The following is a 14,659-nucleotide window of genomic DNA, read 5'->3' on the forward strand; positions in this document are numbered from 1 at the left end:
TGCAGTATAATGTGGATAAATGCGAGGTTATCCACTTCGGTGGCAAAAAACAGGAAGGCAGATTATTATCTGAACGGCAATAGATTGGGAGAAGGGGAAGTGCAACGAGACCTGGGTGTCCTTGTGCACCAGTCGCTGAAGGTAAGCATGCAGGTGCAGCAGGCGGTTCAGAAGGCAAATGGTATGTTGGCCTTAGTAGCGAGAGGATTCGAGTACAGGAACAAGGATATCTTGCTGCAGTTGTACAGGGCCTTGGTGAGACCACACCTTGAGTATTGTGTGCAGTTTTGGTCACCTTATCTGAGGAAGGATGTTCTTGCCATGGAGGGAGTGCAGCGAAGATTCACCAGACTGATACCTGGGATGGCAGGAATGACATATGAGGAGAGATTGGGTCGATTGGGCTTATATTCACTAGAGTTTAGAAGAATGAGAGGGTATTTCATTGAAACTTATAAAATTCTAACAGGACTAGATGCAGGAAGGATGTTCCCAATGGCGGGAGAGTCCAGAACCAGGGGTCACAGCCTAAGGATAAGGGGTAAGCCATTTAGGACAGAGATGAGGAGGAATTTCTTCACCCCGAGAGTGGTGAACCTGTGGAATTCTCTACCACAGAAGGCAGTTGAGGCCAATTCATTAAATATATTCAAGAAGGAGTTAGATATATTTCTTAAGGCTAAAGGAATCAAGGGATATGGGGAGAAAGCAGGGACCGGGTACTGAATTTGGATGATCAGCCATGATCTCATTGAATGGCGGAGCAGGCTCGAGAGACTGGATGGCCGACTCCTGCTCCTACCTTCTATGTTTCTCAACAAGTTCCTTTACAGCTAGAGGTAACTTTCTGGTTGGCAACCATAGGTAAGACCGTGGGATTAGTTTGAACGCACCATGGCCCAGAACTTCGGGTCTCCACGGGTGAGTACGCACGGGGTACTCACCCGTAGGCCCAATAGAAGTGCCGGTTTCCTGCATGCACTGCGCATGCGCGGGAAACCGGCACTTCCGTTCCGCTGAACGAAGGGGTTCAGAGTTCGAACGCGTGCACGGGAGAGGCTGGGCGTGCGCATCGAACTTAGGTTTTTCTTGCAGGTTTTCTCGGGAAGGTAAGTCTCCAGAAGTTGCACATTTAAAAAGCAGTCGCAAGGCCTGCTTTTTACAAGGTAAGTGGTGAATTAATTAACATTAGAACATTTTTTCCACAGGTTTATTATTTTTAAATACTTTAAAGAAAGGTAAGTTTATTTTTAGCCCCGTTAGAAAATAAAATTATTTTTTTCAAAAATTTAAATTATTGTTTAAAATAGTTATTTCATGTAATTTATAGTTTATTTAAAAAATGTGATTTAAAAAAAAAAAAAAAAAATTATTTGAAGATTTAGTGATGTTTTGGGGCCCGTAGTATTTATAAGTTTTGACAGTCCTTCCTGTCAAACTTATGAACGGGCATTCCCTGCTCCGATTGGCTCTCCATGGCCCACGTGATCCCAGGGGACGCATCGAACTAACTGCGCCCCTGGGATACGCAAGCACAGCGCGCTGGCAGCTGGAGCAGGCCCAGGATCGGAATTCCACGGGGGCCCACAGCTCAACGGCTGAGTGCGCTAGGTAAGTGCAGGTCGGGGGCTTACACCCGCGGGAAGCCCCCGACCCGAATTTCTGGGCCATTGTGTCTTCTAACTTCGTCTCTCCTTGGAAGGTATCCTGGTACTGGGGCACTAGATCTTGTGAATTTTGATGAATTCCCCATTGTAATAATCCAATAATTCACTGTCACAAGTTGCATCTGTTGAATGGCTCTAGCCCCCAGAACAGGTCTATATCCATTTGGCACTGTCTGGAACTCGATGCTGGATTTGCTCTTGGAGATTCCAGCATTGACTCTGCTCTCCCCAATGGCTTAATTTCCATTTTGTTGAACATGAGCAGTGAAGAGTTAGAATCCTGACGTTTTTTGCCACTTGCATCATCAAACAGTCTCAGCTATTCATTGTCAGACCAAACATTGACAGACTGACTGAAATCTAACTTCCTTGCTCATGAGCATGTTGGCATGTAATTTATTAGCATAATAATTGGTCTTCTATAGATCCAACAACTTCAAGCATGGGACTGCAATCTTCCCCCGAATCACCGTCACGTCACCTACAGTATCTCGCTGCTGTTTGCCTTGGTTCCAATTTCTGGACTTTGGACACTGGGTTGAGGAATGGTTGCATTCTCTGCTTTTTAACACCATTGACAGGACGGGCAGTCTTCTTTCTTCCTGCTGTGATGTTTTTGTACTATTCACAGTCAATTTCAGGAGCATCAGCATTTCTTGGAGGTTTCATTAACTATTTGAACACAATTGTTCCAAGAACAAACTCGATCAGCTTTGTCTTCATCGGTCTCAAACTGAATAATAAGTGTCTTCAACAACGACGTCAACAGTTTGCATTTATATAGCGCCTTCAACATAGGAAAACATCCCAAGATGCTTCACAAGGAGCAAATATCAGTCAAAATTTGACACCGAGCCACACAGGTGACCAAAAACTTGGTCAAAGAGGTAGGTTTTAAGGAGCGTCTTAAAAGAGGCTAGGGAGAGAATTCCAGAGATTGGGGCCGAGGCAGCTGAAGGCACAACTGCCAATGGTGGGGCGATGAAAATTACAGAAGCGCAAGAGGCCAGAATTGGAGGAGCGCAGTGATCTCGAAAGGTTGAGGGCTGGAGGAGGTTACAGGCCACGGAGGGATTTGAACACAAGGATGAGAATTTTAAATTTGAGGTGTAGCTGGACCAGGAGCCACTGCAGGTCAGCAAGAACAGGGGGTGATGGGTGAATGGGACTTGATGCGATTTAGGATCTAGGCAGCAGAGTTCCTGCCTGGCTCAGTAGCAGATTCCTGAGATTAGCACAATTAACAAGTTCGCCTTGGAACCAACAGACCTATCCTCCATGTACTTCTCCCTTTTGTATGCACTGTAAAGGGAAGTGCTCGGCTCCGGCCCTGTCCTGTTGTTGACATCTGCTTTTATCTTGCTATTTTCTCACCAGTGATTTGAGGGATGAATAAACCAGTGTTTAATTGGTTTGAATCTGTGCACCTAACCCTGTTCAATAATGCCCTCCATGACCGCGAGCTTCGGTGGTAGGGGGTGGGGTGGTCTCTCACTGTTTGCTCTGGACCTACGCCTATGATACTGGGCAGGTACCGCAGCACTGACACTAGATTCTGTCGAGGGGGAAGTTGGGGAAGCTAGTGCCGGAATTACAGGAGGGGAAGAAACGATGGGTTTGGTCACAGCTGGTTCCTGGCTGGGAAACTGCTGCCGTGTCTCGGAGCTTTATCACTCAGCACAGGCCTGCCGCTTCCCCTGTGGCACAGAGTGCATCTCCACCCACAGCACACCCACCAACTCCTTCAGCAAAAGGCTTGGCCAGAAACTCGGCCTCCTCCAGCACGAGCTGCTCTGGGAAGCCGGTCAGAAATGAGTTAAACAGCTGGTTCACTGCAGGGAGTAAGATTTACTCAACTCCGGAGTTGCAGATTCATTTCTTTTTGCCAGTTTTTATTTAGTTTCTGTTGTAAAGTTGCCACCCCGACCCTGAGTAAGGACTGCTGACCATCCTGACAGAGTAAAGGCAGGGATTGCGAACTGTATGTCACTGTATGAAAGGGCCGGGAGTGATCCCACCAGAGAATTTTGCAGTAACGTGTTTGCCGGTGAGTGCTTGATGGTACGCTCTAGCGCGCAGTCGGAATGTACAAACCTACCCGTTTCCTGTGAAGTTATGTGGTGATCAGCGAGAAATAGCAGTGCTGGTGAGCACCCCGAAACTCAGTGGGTAAAAGTGCCACCAGAGAGGTACTGAGCCGTACAGATCAGGGGCGTCCCCATGTCTGTGCTGTTTGTTGATCCCAGCCCAGGGTGGGGCCCTAAAATTGGCCTCAATCCCCTGGGTTAGAGTGGGGAATAATCAGTCAGGGTTCCTGATCGCGATCCAGTGATCTGTGTATGGGTGTTCGGTAAGGATAGGGTCAGGTTTAGCTCTGACCTGCCCCACTGGTGGAATATACCGCCAGCACTTGCTGTCCAGGTTCATACATGAAGAATAGGGACTTGGGTGAGGTAACAGAGAATGTCCAACCCAGTGTACTCCGCCTTCAGGGGGAGTTGTTGGGTTTTATGTATCAGAGCATCGAGCACTGTGGAATATGGGAGCTGTGTGTCCTGGTCTGCGTCTTGTGTAGAGAGGTGCTGTACTCTGGGAGGGTCCGCTTTATTGTACATAACAGTTGTGGCCTGAAGCAAAGAAGTTGGCACCTGGTTGAGCCCAGAAATGTTGCCCCGACCTTTCTGGTGCCCTAGCTTCTTGGGAATAACACACTTGTACACACAGTCACGCATACTCATACAAAAGCAGAAGATGCTGGAAACACTCAGCAGGTCAGGCAGCATCTGTGGAGAGAGAAACAGAGTTAATGTTTCAGGTCGATGACCCTTCGTCAGAACTCATACAGAACGCACACTCATACAGAACGCACACTCATACATGTTCATATACATGTACATGCTCATATTTACATGGTGTGGAGATGCCGGTGTTGGACTGGGGTGGACAAATGTAAGAAATCACACACCAGGTTATAGTCCAACAGCTTTATTTGAAATCACAAGCTTTCGGAGCGCTGCTCCTTCGTCAGGTGAAGTGGAGAGATGCATAAAAACACAGCTTATATAGTCAGTGAATAATGTCAGATGTTTACAGGTAATCTTTCTAACTGCCATTTATCACACCTTGGCAGAGAGATAATCACAGCAATCCAAGGTGTAAATGGTGTCCAAACAGGTCAGTCAGGAAAACATTACATCAAAGAACAATGAGGTGGGGTCACAAGGGGTCAAATGTTGCAGATGCCGGGGTCTGTATGAAAAACAAAAAAACAGACAAAAAACATTTTTTTTGCTGGAAATCACAGCAGGTCCGGCCGCATCTGTGTGGAGAGAACAAGCCAACGACGACTTGAGTCTGGATGACCCTACGTCAGGTGGGGTTACATGTAGCGTGACATGAACCCAAGATCCCGGTTGAGGCCGTCCTCATGGGTGTGGAACTTGGTTATCAGTTTCTGCTCGACGATTTTGCGTTGTGTGTCTCGAAGGCCGCCTTGGAGAATGCTTACCCGAAGATCGGAGGCTGAATGTCCTTGACTGCTGAAGTGTTCCCCAACACCAACAAGTTCCATCCCACCATCAAACTCACCATGGACTACTCCTCAATCAGTTTCATTCTTGGACACACGAATCTCCATCAAAGACGGACACCTCAGCACTTCACTCTACCGCAAGCCCACGGACAACCTCACGATGCTCCACTTCTCCAGCTTCCACCCTAACCACGTTAAAGAAGCCATCCCCTATGGACAAGCCCTGCGAATACACAGGATCTGCTCAGACGAGGAGGAACGCGATGGACACCTACAGATGCTGAAAGACGCCCTCGTAAGAACGGGATATGACGCTCGACTCGTCGATCGACAGTTCCGATGGGCCAGAGCGAAAAATCGCATAGACCTCCTCAGAAGACAAACACGGGACACAACCAACCGAGTACCCTTCGTCGTCCAGTACTTCACCAGAGCGGAGAAACTACGCCATGTTCTTCACAGCCTTCAACATGTCATCGATGACGACGAACACCTCGCTAAGGCCATCCCCACGCCTCCACTACTCGCCTTCAAACAGACCATTGTTTGCAGCAAATTACCCAGCTTTCAGGAGAACAGCGACCACAACACCACACAACCCTGCCACAGCAACCTCTGCAAGACATGCCAGATCATCAACACAGATACCATCATCACACGTGAGGACACCACCCATCAGGTACATGGTACATACTCATGTGACTCGGCCAACGTTGTCTACCTCATACGTTGCAGGAAAGGATGCCCCGGAGCATGGTACATCGGCAAGACCATGCAGACACTGCGACAACGGATGAACGGACACCACGCAACAATCACCAGGCAGGAGTGTTCCCTCCCAGTCGGGGAACACTTCAGCAGTCAAGGACATTCAGCCTCCGATCTTCGGGTAAGCATTCTCCAAGGCGGCCTTCGAGACACACGACAACGCAAAATCGTCGAGCAGAAACTGATAGCCAAGTTCCGCACACATGAGGACGGCCTCAACCGGGATCTTGGGTTCATGTCACGCTACATGTAACCCCACCTGATGTAGGGTCATCCAGACTCGAGTCGTCGTTGGCTTGTTCTCTCCACACAGATGTGGCCGGACCTGCTGTGATTTCCAGCAAAAAAAATGTTTTTTGTCTTTTTTTGTTTTTCATACAGACCCCAGCATCTGCAACATTTGACCCCTTGTGACCCCACCTCATTGTTCTTTGATGTAATGTTTTCCTGACTGACCTGTTTGGACACCATTCACACCTTTTGATTGCTGTGATTATCTCTGCCGAGGTGTGATAAATGGCAGTTAGAAAGATTACCTGTAAACATCTGACATTATTCTCTGACTATATAAGCTGTGTTTTTATGCATCTCTCCACTTCACCTGACGAAGGAGCAGCGCTCCGAAAGCTTGTGATTTCAAATAAAGCTGTTGGACTATAACCTGGTGTGTGATTTCTTACATATTTACATGCTCACACAGGCAGATATTCTCACTCCCATGCAGGCACTCCTGCTCTTGTACTGTTCTGCCGCTCCCCCCTTCCAGTCGGGGTTAATGGTGAATTTGATGCCATAGAGCTGTAAATAAAGCTGAATATTTTTCATGATAATTACCATAATAGGATGAAAAGCAGAGATCGATCCCACAGGATTTCTCAGAATCTCACCCTGCCCCAGCGATTAGAGCCATGCAGAGTGATTGCACTCCAATTACTGTACCAGTGCCCACTCCCTCTCCTACAGTGTGGCTGACTTATCCCCCATAATAAGTGACGCCGGGGCAGGGCGCGAGCATTCCCCATGGACGGCCCCTTCCTGCACCCTGCCCATTCTCCGCAGTCAGTATATAGCTGCTGTAAGCAAACCACTAACCACAACTTCTGTTTTGAATATACCCAATGACTGAGCCTCCACAGCCCTCTGGGTAGAGAATTACAAAGATTCACCACCCTCTGTGTGAAGAAATTTCTTCTCATCTCAGTCCTGAATGGCCTACCCTTTATCCTGAGGCTGTAGCCCCTGGTTCTAGACTCCCCAGCCAAGGGAAACATTCTCCCAGCATCCACCCTATCAAGCCCTGTAATAATTTTGTATGCTTCAATGAGATCCCCTCTCATTCTTCTGAATTCAAGAGAATACAGGCCTAGTTTACTCAATCTCTTCTCATACGACAGTCCCGCCATCCCAGGAATCAATCTCGTGAACCTTCGTTGCACTCCCTCTATGGCAAGTATATCATTCCTTGGGTAAGGAGACCAAAATTGTACACAGTACTCCAGGTGTGGTCTCACCAAGGTCCTATATAATTGGAGTAAGACTTTACTCCTGTAGTCAAATCCTCTTGTAATGAAGGCAGCATACCATTTGCCTTCCTAATGGCTTGCTGCACCTGCACATTCACTTTCAGTGACTCATGTACAAGGACACCCAGGTCCCTTTGAGCATCTGCATTCCCCAATCTTTCACCATTTAGGAATTACTCTGCCTTTCTGTTTTTTCTACCAAAGTGGATAACTTCACATTTATCCATGTTATATTTCACCTGCCATGATCTCGCCCACTCACTGAGCCTGTCTAGATCCCCTTGAAGCCTCTTCACATCCTCTTCGCAACTGACAGACACCGAGCTTTGTATCATCAGCAAATTTGCAAATGTTACATTTAGTCCCCTCATCCAAATCACTGATATAGATTGTGAATAGCTGGGGCCCAAGCACCGATCCTTGCGGTACCCCACTAGTCACAGCCTGCCATCCTGAAAAAGACCCGTTTACCCCTACTCTTTGTTTTCTGTCTGTTAACCAATTCTCAATCCATGCGAGTATATTACCGCCAATTCCATGTGCCCTAATTTTGTTCATCAACCTCTTGTGTGGGACCTTATCGAAGGCCTTCTGAAAATCCAAATACACCACATCTACCGATTCCACTAGTTACATTCAGCTAGCTATTGTGTTCACACCAAAACCACACCTGACAGCTTGAAAAATCTCTGGAGACTCTCGGCAGCCAAGGGATCTGTGGGAATAATTAGAACGTTCCAGCACATGATCCCTGATGCCATCAGTTTGAGGTGTCGTGATGTTGTGCAAGTGGAAACCATTTGCTCCATGTCATTCTAATTTGGGAGGCAGCACTTCCCTCTTGTCAGCCAATCCATCGACTTGATGAGGTGTATAAAATTATGTGGGGCATAGAGAGACCTATTTCCCTTAGCAGAGAGGTCAATAACCAGGGGGCACAGATTTAAAGTAATTGGAAGGATTAGAGGAGAGTTGAGAACTTTTTTCACCCAGAGGGTGGTGGGGGTCTGGAACTCTCTGCTGGAAAGGGCAGTGCACCCAGAAACCCTCACCGCATTTTAAAAGTACTTGGATATGCACTTGAAGTGCCGTAACCTACAGGACTACGGACCAAGAGCTGGGAAGTGGAATTAGGCTGGATAGCTGTTTTTCGGCCGGCACAGACACGATGGGCCGAATGGCCTCCTGTGCTGTATATTTCTGTGATTCGATGATTTCACCTTCAGAGGTGGCCATGAGTTGGCACAGATTGTCCCTGAACCCTGCTTAGAAGCTGATGAGGACAGATAGCACCTCAGGCAACAGCTTCAGGTGATATCGTCAGCTGAGTTCTGACTCCAAGGGGCGAGGAACTGTGTTGGTTGATGCAGTATCGTAAATTCAATATTTGTAGTGAAATTGTAAACCCCGATTTAAACAGCCCAGTAAGGCCACTTTATCTGTCCTCAATTTCTTCTATTACAATTTGTTTGTGTCATAAATATTTCTAAACCATCTGACCTCACAATGGGGCGTACACATGATAGTTTGTGCCGTGGATGTGAACTGTGTAATATGTACAGTGTAAAGCGTGCGGTGCAGTGTGATCAGCGTGCAGTATGTGGAGTGCTGTGTAATGAATGTAAATGTGCAATGCAGTATAATCGTGCAATGTGTCCAGTGCAGCATAATAGAAACATAGAAGATAGGAGCAGGAGTAGGCCATTCGGCCCCTCGAGCCTGCTCCGCCATTCAATGAGATCATGGCTGATCATCCAAACTCAGTACCCATATCCCTTGATGCCTTAAGAAATATATCCAACTCCTTCTTGAATATATTTAATGAATTGGCCTCAACTGCCTTCTGTGGTAGAGAATTCCACAGGTTCACCACTCTCTGGGTGAAGAAATTCCTCCATCTCAGTCCTAAATGGCTTACCCCTTATCTTTAGACTGTGGCCCCTGGTTCTGGACTCCCCCGCCATCAGGAACATCCTTCCTGTGTCTAGTCCTGTTAGAATTTTATAAGTTTCAATGAGATCCCCTCTCATTCTTCTAAACTCCAGTGAGTATAAGCCCAATCGACCCAATCTCTCCTTATACATCATTCCTGCCATCCCAGGTATCAGTCTGGTGAATCTTCGCTGCACTCCCTCCATGGCAAGAACATCCTTCCTCAGATAAGGCGACCAAAACTGCACACAATAGTCGAGGTGTGGTCTCACCAAGGCCCTGTACAACTGCAGCAAGAAATCCTTGCTCCTGTACTCGAATCCTCTCGCTATGAAGGCCAACATACCATTTGCCTTCTTAACCGCCTGCTGCACCTGCATGCTTACCTTCAGCGACTGGTGCACAAGGACACCCAGGTCTCGTTGCACTTCCCCTTCTCCCAATATATTGCCGTTCAGATAATCTGCCTTCCTGTTTTTGCCACCGAAGTGGATAACCTCGCATTTATCCACATCGGGCAGATACATGGCAAATGCAGTATAATCACCCAACCTGTCCAAATCATACTGGAGTTTCTCGGCATCCTCATAGCACACACGCCCACCCAGCTTTATGTCGTCTGCAAACTTGGAGATATTGCATCTAGTTCCCTCGTCTAGATCATTAATATATATTGTGAATAGCTGGGGTCCTAGGACCGATCCCTGCGGTACCCCACTAGTCACTGCCTGCCACTCGGAAAAAGACCCGTTTATTCCAACTCTTCGCTTTCTGTCTGCCAACCAATTCTCTATCCAAGTCAATACCTTGCCCCCAATCCCACGTGCCTTAATTTTACACGCTAATCTCTTATGCGGGACCTTATCGAAAGCCTTTTGAAAATCCAAATACACCACATCCACTGGTTCTCCCTTATCTATTTTACCAGTTACATCCTCAAAAAATTCCAGTAGATTACTCGAGCATGATTTATCTTTTGTAAATCCATGTTGACTTTGTCCGATCCTGTCACTGTTTTCCAAGTGCTCTGCCATTACATCTTTTATAATGGACTCTAGCATTTTCCCCAGTACCGATGTCAGGCTTACCGGTCTATAATTCCCTGTTTTCTCTCTACCACCTTTTTTGAATAGTGGGGTAACATTAGCTACCCTCCAATCCATGGGAACTGTTCCAGAGCCCATAGAATTTTGAAAGATGACCAGCAATGCATCTACTATTTCTAGGGCCACTTCCTTAAGTACCCTAGGATGTCGATTATCAGGCCCTGGGGATTTATCGGCCTTCAATCTCGTCAATTTCCCTAACACCATTTTCCTACAAATACTGATTTCATTCAGTTCCTCCGTCTCATTAGACCCTATGTTCCCTGACATCTCTGGGAGGTTATTTGTGTCCTGTTTTGTGAAGACAGAACCAAAGTATGTATTTAATTGGTCTGCCAGTTCTTTGTTCCCCATTATAAATTCCCCTGATTCTGACTGCAAGGGACCTACGCTTGACTTCACCAATCTTTTTCTCTTCACATATCTATAAAAGCTTTTACAGTCAGTTTTTATGTTCCCTGAAAGCTTACTCTCATAATCTATATACCCCTTCTTAATTAATCCCTTTGTCCTCCTTTGCTGAATCCTAAACCCCCAATCCTCAAGTTTACTGCTTTTTCTGGCCAATTTATATGTCCTCTCCTTGGATCTAATGCTATCCCTAATTTCCCTTGTTAGCCACGGTTGAGTCACCTTTTTTGTTTTATTTTTATGCCAAACAGGGATGAACAAATTCTGTCGTTCATGCGATCTTTGAATGTTTGCCATTGCCTATCTACCGTCAACCCTTTGAGTAACATTTCCCAATCAATCCTACCCAACTCGCACCTCATACCATCGTAGTTTCCTTTATTTAAATTCAGGACCCTAGTCTCTGAGTCAACTACTTCACTCTCCATCTTAATGAAGAATTCGATCATATGATTGCTCCGCCTCAAGGGGCCTCGCACAACAAGATTGCTAATTAATCCTTTCTCATTACATAATACCCAGTCTAAGATGGCCTGATCTCTAGTTGGTTCCTCGACATATTGGTCCAGGAAACCATCCCGTATACACTCCAGGAATTCCTCCTTCACAGTATTGTTAGTAATTTGGTTAGCCCAATCTATATATAGATTAAAGTCACCCATGATAACTGCTGTGCCCTTATTGCACGCGTCTCTAATTTCCCGTTTAATGCCATCCCCAACCTCAGCATTAATGTTTGGGGGTCTGTATACAACTCCCACTAATGTTTTCTGCACCTTGGTATTTCTCAGTTCTACCCATACAGATTCCACATCATCAGAGCTAATATCCTTCCTTACAATTGTGTTAATCCCCTCTTTAACCAGCAATGCTACCCCACCTCCTTTTTGCCTGTCTTTCCTGAATATTGAATACCCCTGGATGTCGAGTTCCCAGCCTTGGTCACCCTGGAGCCATGTTTCCGTAATCCCAATCATATCATATCTGTTTACCTCTATTTGCACAGCTAATTCATCCACCTTATTACGAATGCTCCTTGCATTAAGGCTCACAGCCTTCAGGCTTGTTTTTTTTAAACACTTAGACCTTTTAGAATTATTATTTACTGTGGCCATGTTTGATTTAAACCCTTGATTTCTCTGACTGCCACCTTTGCTTTTCTCCTTCCTGTCTTTTGCTTCTATCCTTGTTTCCCTTTCCTCTGTCTCGCTGCTCAGGTTCCCAACCCCCTGCCATTTTAGTTTAAACCCTCCCCCAGAGCACTAGCAAACACTCCCCCTAGGACATTGGTCCCGGCCCTGCCCAGGTGCAAACCGTCCAGTTTGTACTGGTCCCACCTCCCCCCGAACCGGTTCCAATGTCCCAGGAATTTGAATCCCTCCCCCTTGCACCATTCCTCTAGCCACGTATTCATCTGAAATATCCTTCTATTTCTACTCTGACTAGATTTTGGGCCAGATTTTGCTGTAGCAGGGTATCTAACAGCTTCTGCCGTTAGTTAGACTTGCCCCTGCACCCTCCAGCACAAAAAATCATTGGCCACAAAGTTTCTGAACATACGGGCTGAGAACGGCGCAGCGAGGGGAAGCGGCATCTGGAACCTTGGTGAACTGGTCCTCCAATAGGATATCTCCTTAACCAATGAGGTTTAAGGATTGGGAAATAGTGGAAAGACTGAGAAGGATGGTGAATTCAATGTCAAATCAGTTACAGAAGGAGAAATAGAGAGAACATGATTGGATTAAGAGAGCAAAAAGAGACGACGAAAAGTTATTAAAAAAAAAAAAAAAAAATTTAATTTAAAATTTGACATTTTTTAAAAATCTGCTTAAAAAAATAAAAACCTTGAAGGATTGAGGCTCCACACTTGTAATAGTTTATTTTCGGTGTCCGTGAGATTGATTGGCAGTAATTAACAATTATCACGTCGTTAAAAGTATACGTACACTCTAATATCTGGGGCGGGTTTAGTTCATATCTACGGTGTAAATACAGTAACTTCACGGCATTCAATGCATGTCAGTGGTGAGGCAGATGGCGACATGCCATTTTGCGAAGCTAACTGCAGAGCGACGCAACTTGGACAGCAACTTTTGGATATTTGCATTTAATTGCTCATCTCCCCACCAAGTTGCTGTACCATTTACCCATAAAGAACGGCGAGCGCCATTAGCTTCACCATTATTTTGACCACAAATTGTACAGTGCAGTGTAATGAGATTGCAAAGTATGCTATACAGTGTAATAACTGTAGTGTTGCAGTGCTGTGTACAAATCAGTGCCATGTAACAAATATAAATGTACCCTGCGGTGTAGTCGGTGCACCCTGCGGTGTAGTCGGTGCACCCTGCGGTGTAGTCGGTGCACCCTGCGGTGTAGTCGGTGCACCCTGCGGTGTAGTCGGTGCACCCTGCGGTGTAGTCGGTGCACCCTGCGGTGTTAAAAACAGTGGAGGTCCAAAGAGACTTGGGGTCCAGGTACATAGATCATTAAAATGTCATGAACAGGTACAGAAAATAATCAAAAAGACTAATGGAATGCTGGCCTTTACATCTGGAGGACTGGAATAGAAGGGGGTAGAAGTTATGCTGCAGGTTAGCCCACACCTGGAGCACTGTGAGCAGTTCAGGGCACCGCACCTTAGGAAGGATATATTGGCCTTGGAGGGAGTGTAGCGTAGGTTTACCAGAATGATACCCAGACTTCAAGGGTTAAGTTACGAGGAGAGATTACACAAACTAGGGTTGTATTCCCTAGAATTTAGAAGGTTAAGGGGTGATCTGATCGAAGTTTTCAAGATATTAAGGGGAACAGATAGGGTAGAGAGAGAGAAACTATTTCCGCTGGTTGGGGATTCTAGGACTAGGGGGCATAGTCTAAAAATTAGAGCCAGACCTTTCAGGAGTGAAATTAGGAAACACTTCTACACACAAAGGGTGGTAGAAGGTCGGAACTCTCTTCCGCAAACAGCAATTGATGCTAGATCAATTGTTAATTTTAAATCGGAGATTGATAGATTTTTGTTAACCAAAGGTATTAAGGGATATGGGCCAAAGGCGGGTGTATAGAGTTAGATCGCAGATCAGCCATGATCTCACTGAATGGCGGAACAGGCTCGAGGGGCTGACTGGCCACCTCCTGTTCCTATGTAATTGGCGCGCGGTGTGGTGCAATCGGCGTAATGTGTGCAGGGTGAGCGGTGGTCGGTGCCGTGTGATTGGTGCGCGGTGCAGTGTGATTGGTGCAGTGTGATTGGTGCGCGGTGCCGTGCGAGGGGTGCGCGGTGCAGTGTGATTGGTGCGCCGTGCGAGCGGTGCGCGGTGCTGTGTGATCTCTACATCTACTGTGCAGTGTTGAGTGCAAAGTGCACATTATATAGTGTAATCTGTATATTGCAATGTTTAGAGCAGAGTGAACGTGCACTCGAGTTTAATGTGGGCATTGCAGTGTAATGTTTATGGATCAGTGTAATATGTAAATTGCAGTGTAATGATTGAAGTTTGCAGCGTAATGCAGTATAATCTGTATAAATTTGTGCAATCAGACAATGTCTACAATGAATGTGATTAATGTAATTGGTACAGTGTCATGTGTGTCGCGTGTACAATCAGACTGTAACGTCCAGTGCTATTGGTGTAAATCTGTATAATGTAGTACAAATATCAGTGTAATGTGCACGAGGGTGTGTAAAGAGTAGAGTGCAGTGTCTTCTTCGTAGGC

The 14,659-nt window shown here is 46.2% G+C and overlaps 1 protein-coding gene across 3 annotated transcripts in view; it reads left to right on the forward strand.

Moving 5' to 3' along the window:
• LOC147116775 (protein CBFA2T1-like) overlaps window positions 1-14,659 on the forward strand; it is a 158,255-nt gene that overhangs the window by 26,083 nt on the left and 117,513 nt on the right. The window lies entirely within an intron of this gene.

This window comes from Somniosus microcephalus, chromosome 6 (assembly GCF_052327205.1).
Source record: "Somniosus microcephalus isolate GS21.2 chromosome 6, FLI_Smic_1.0, whole genome shotgun sequence".
NCBI classification, from domain to species: Eukaryota; Metazoa; Chordata; class Chondrichthyes; order Squaliformes; family Somniosidae; genus Somniosus; species Somniosus microcephalus.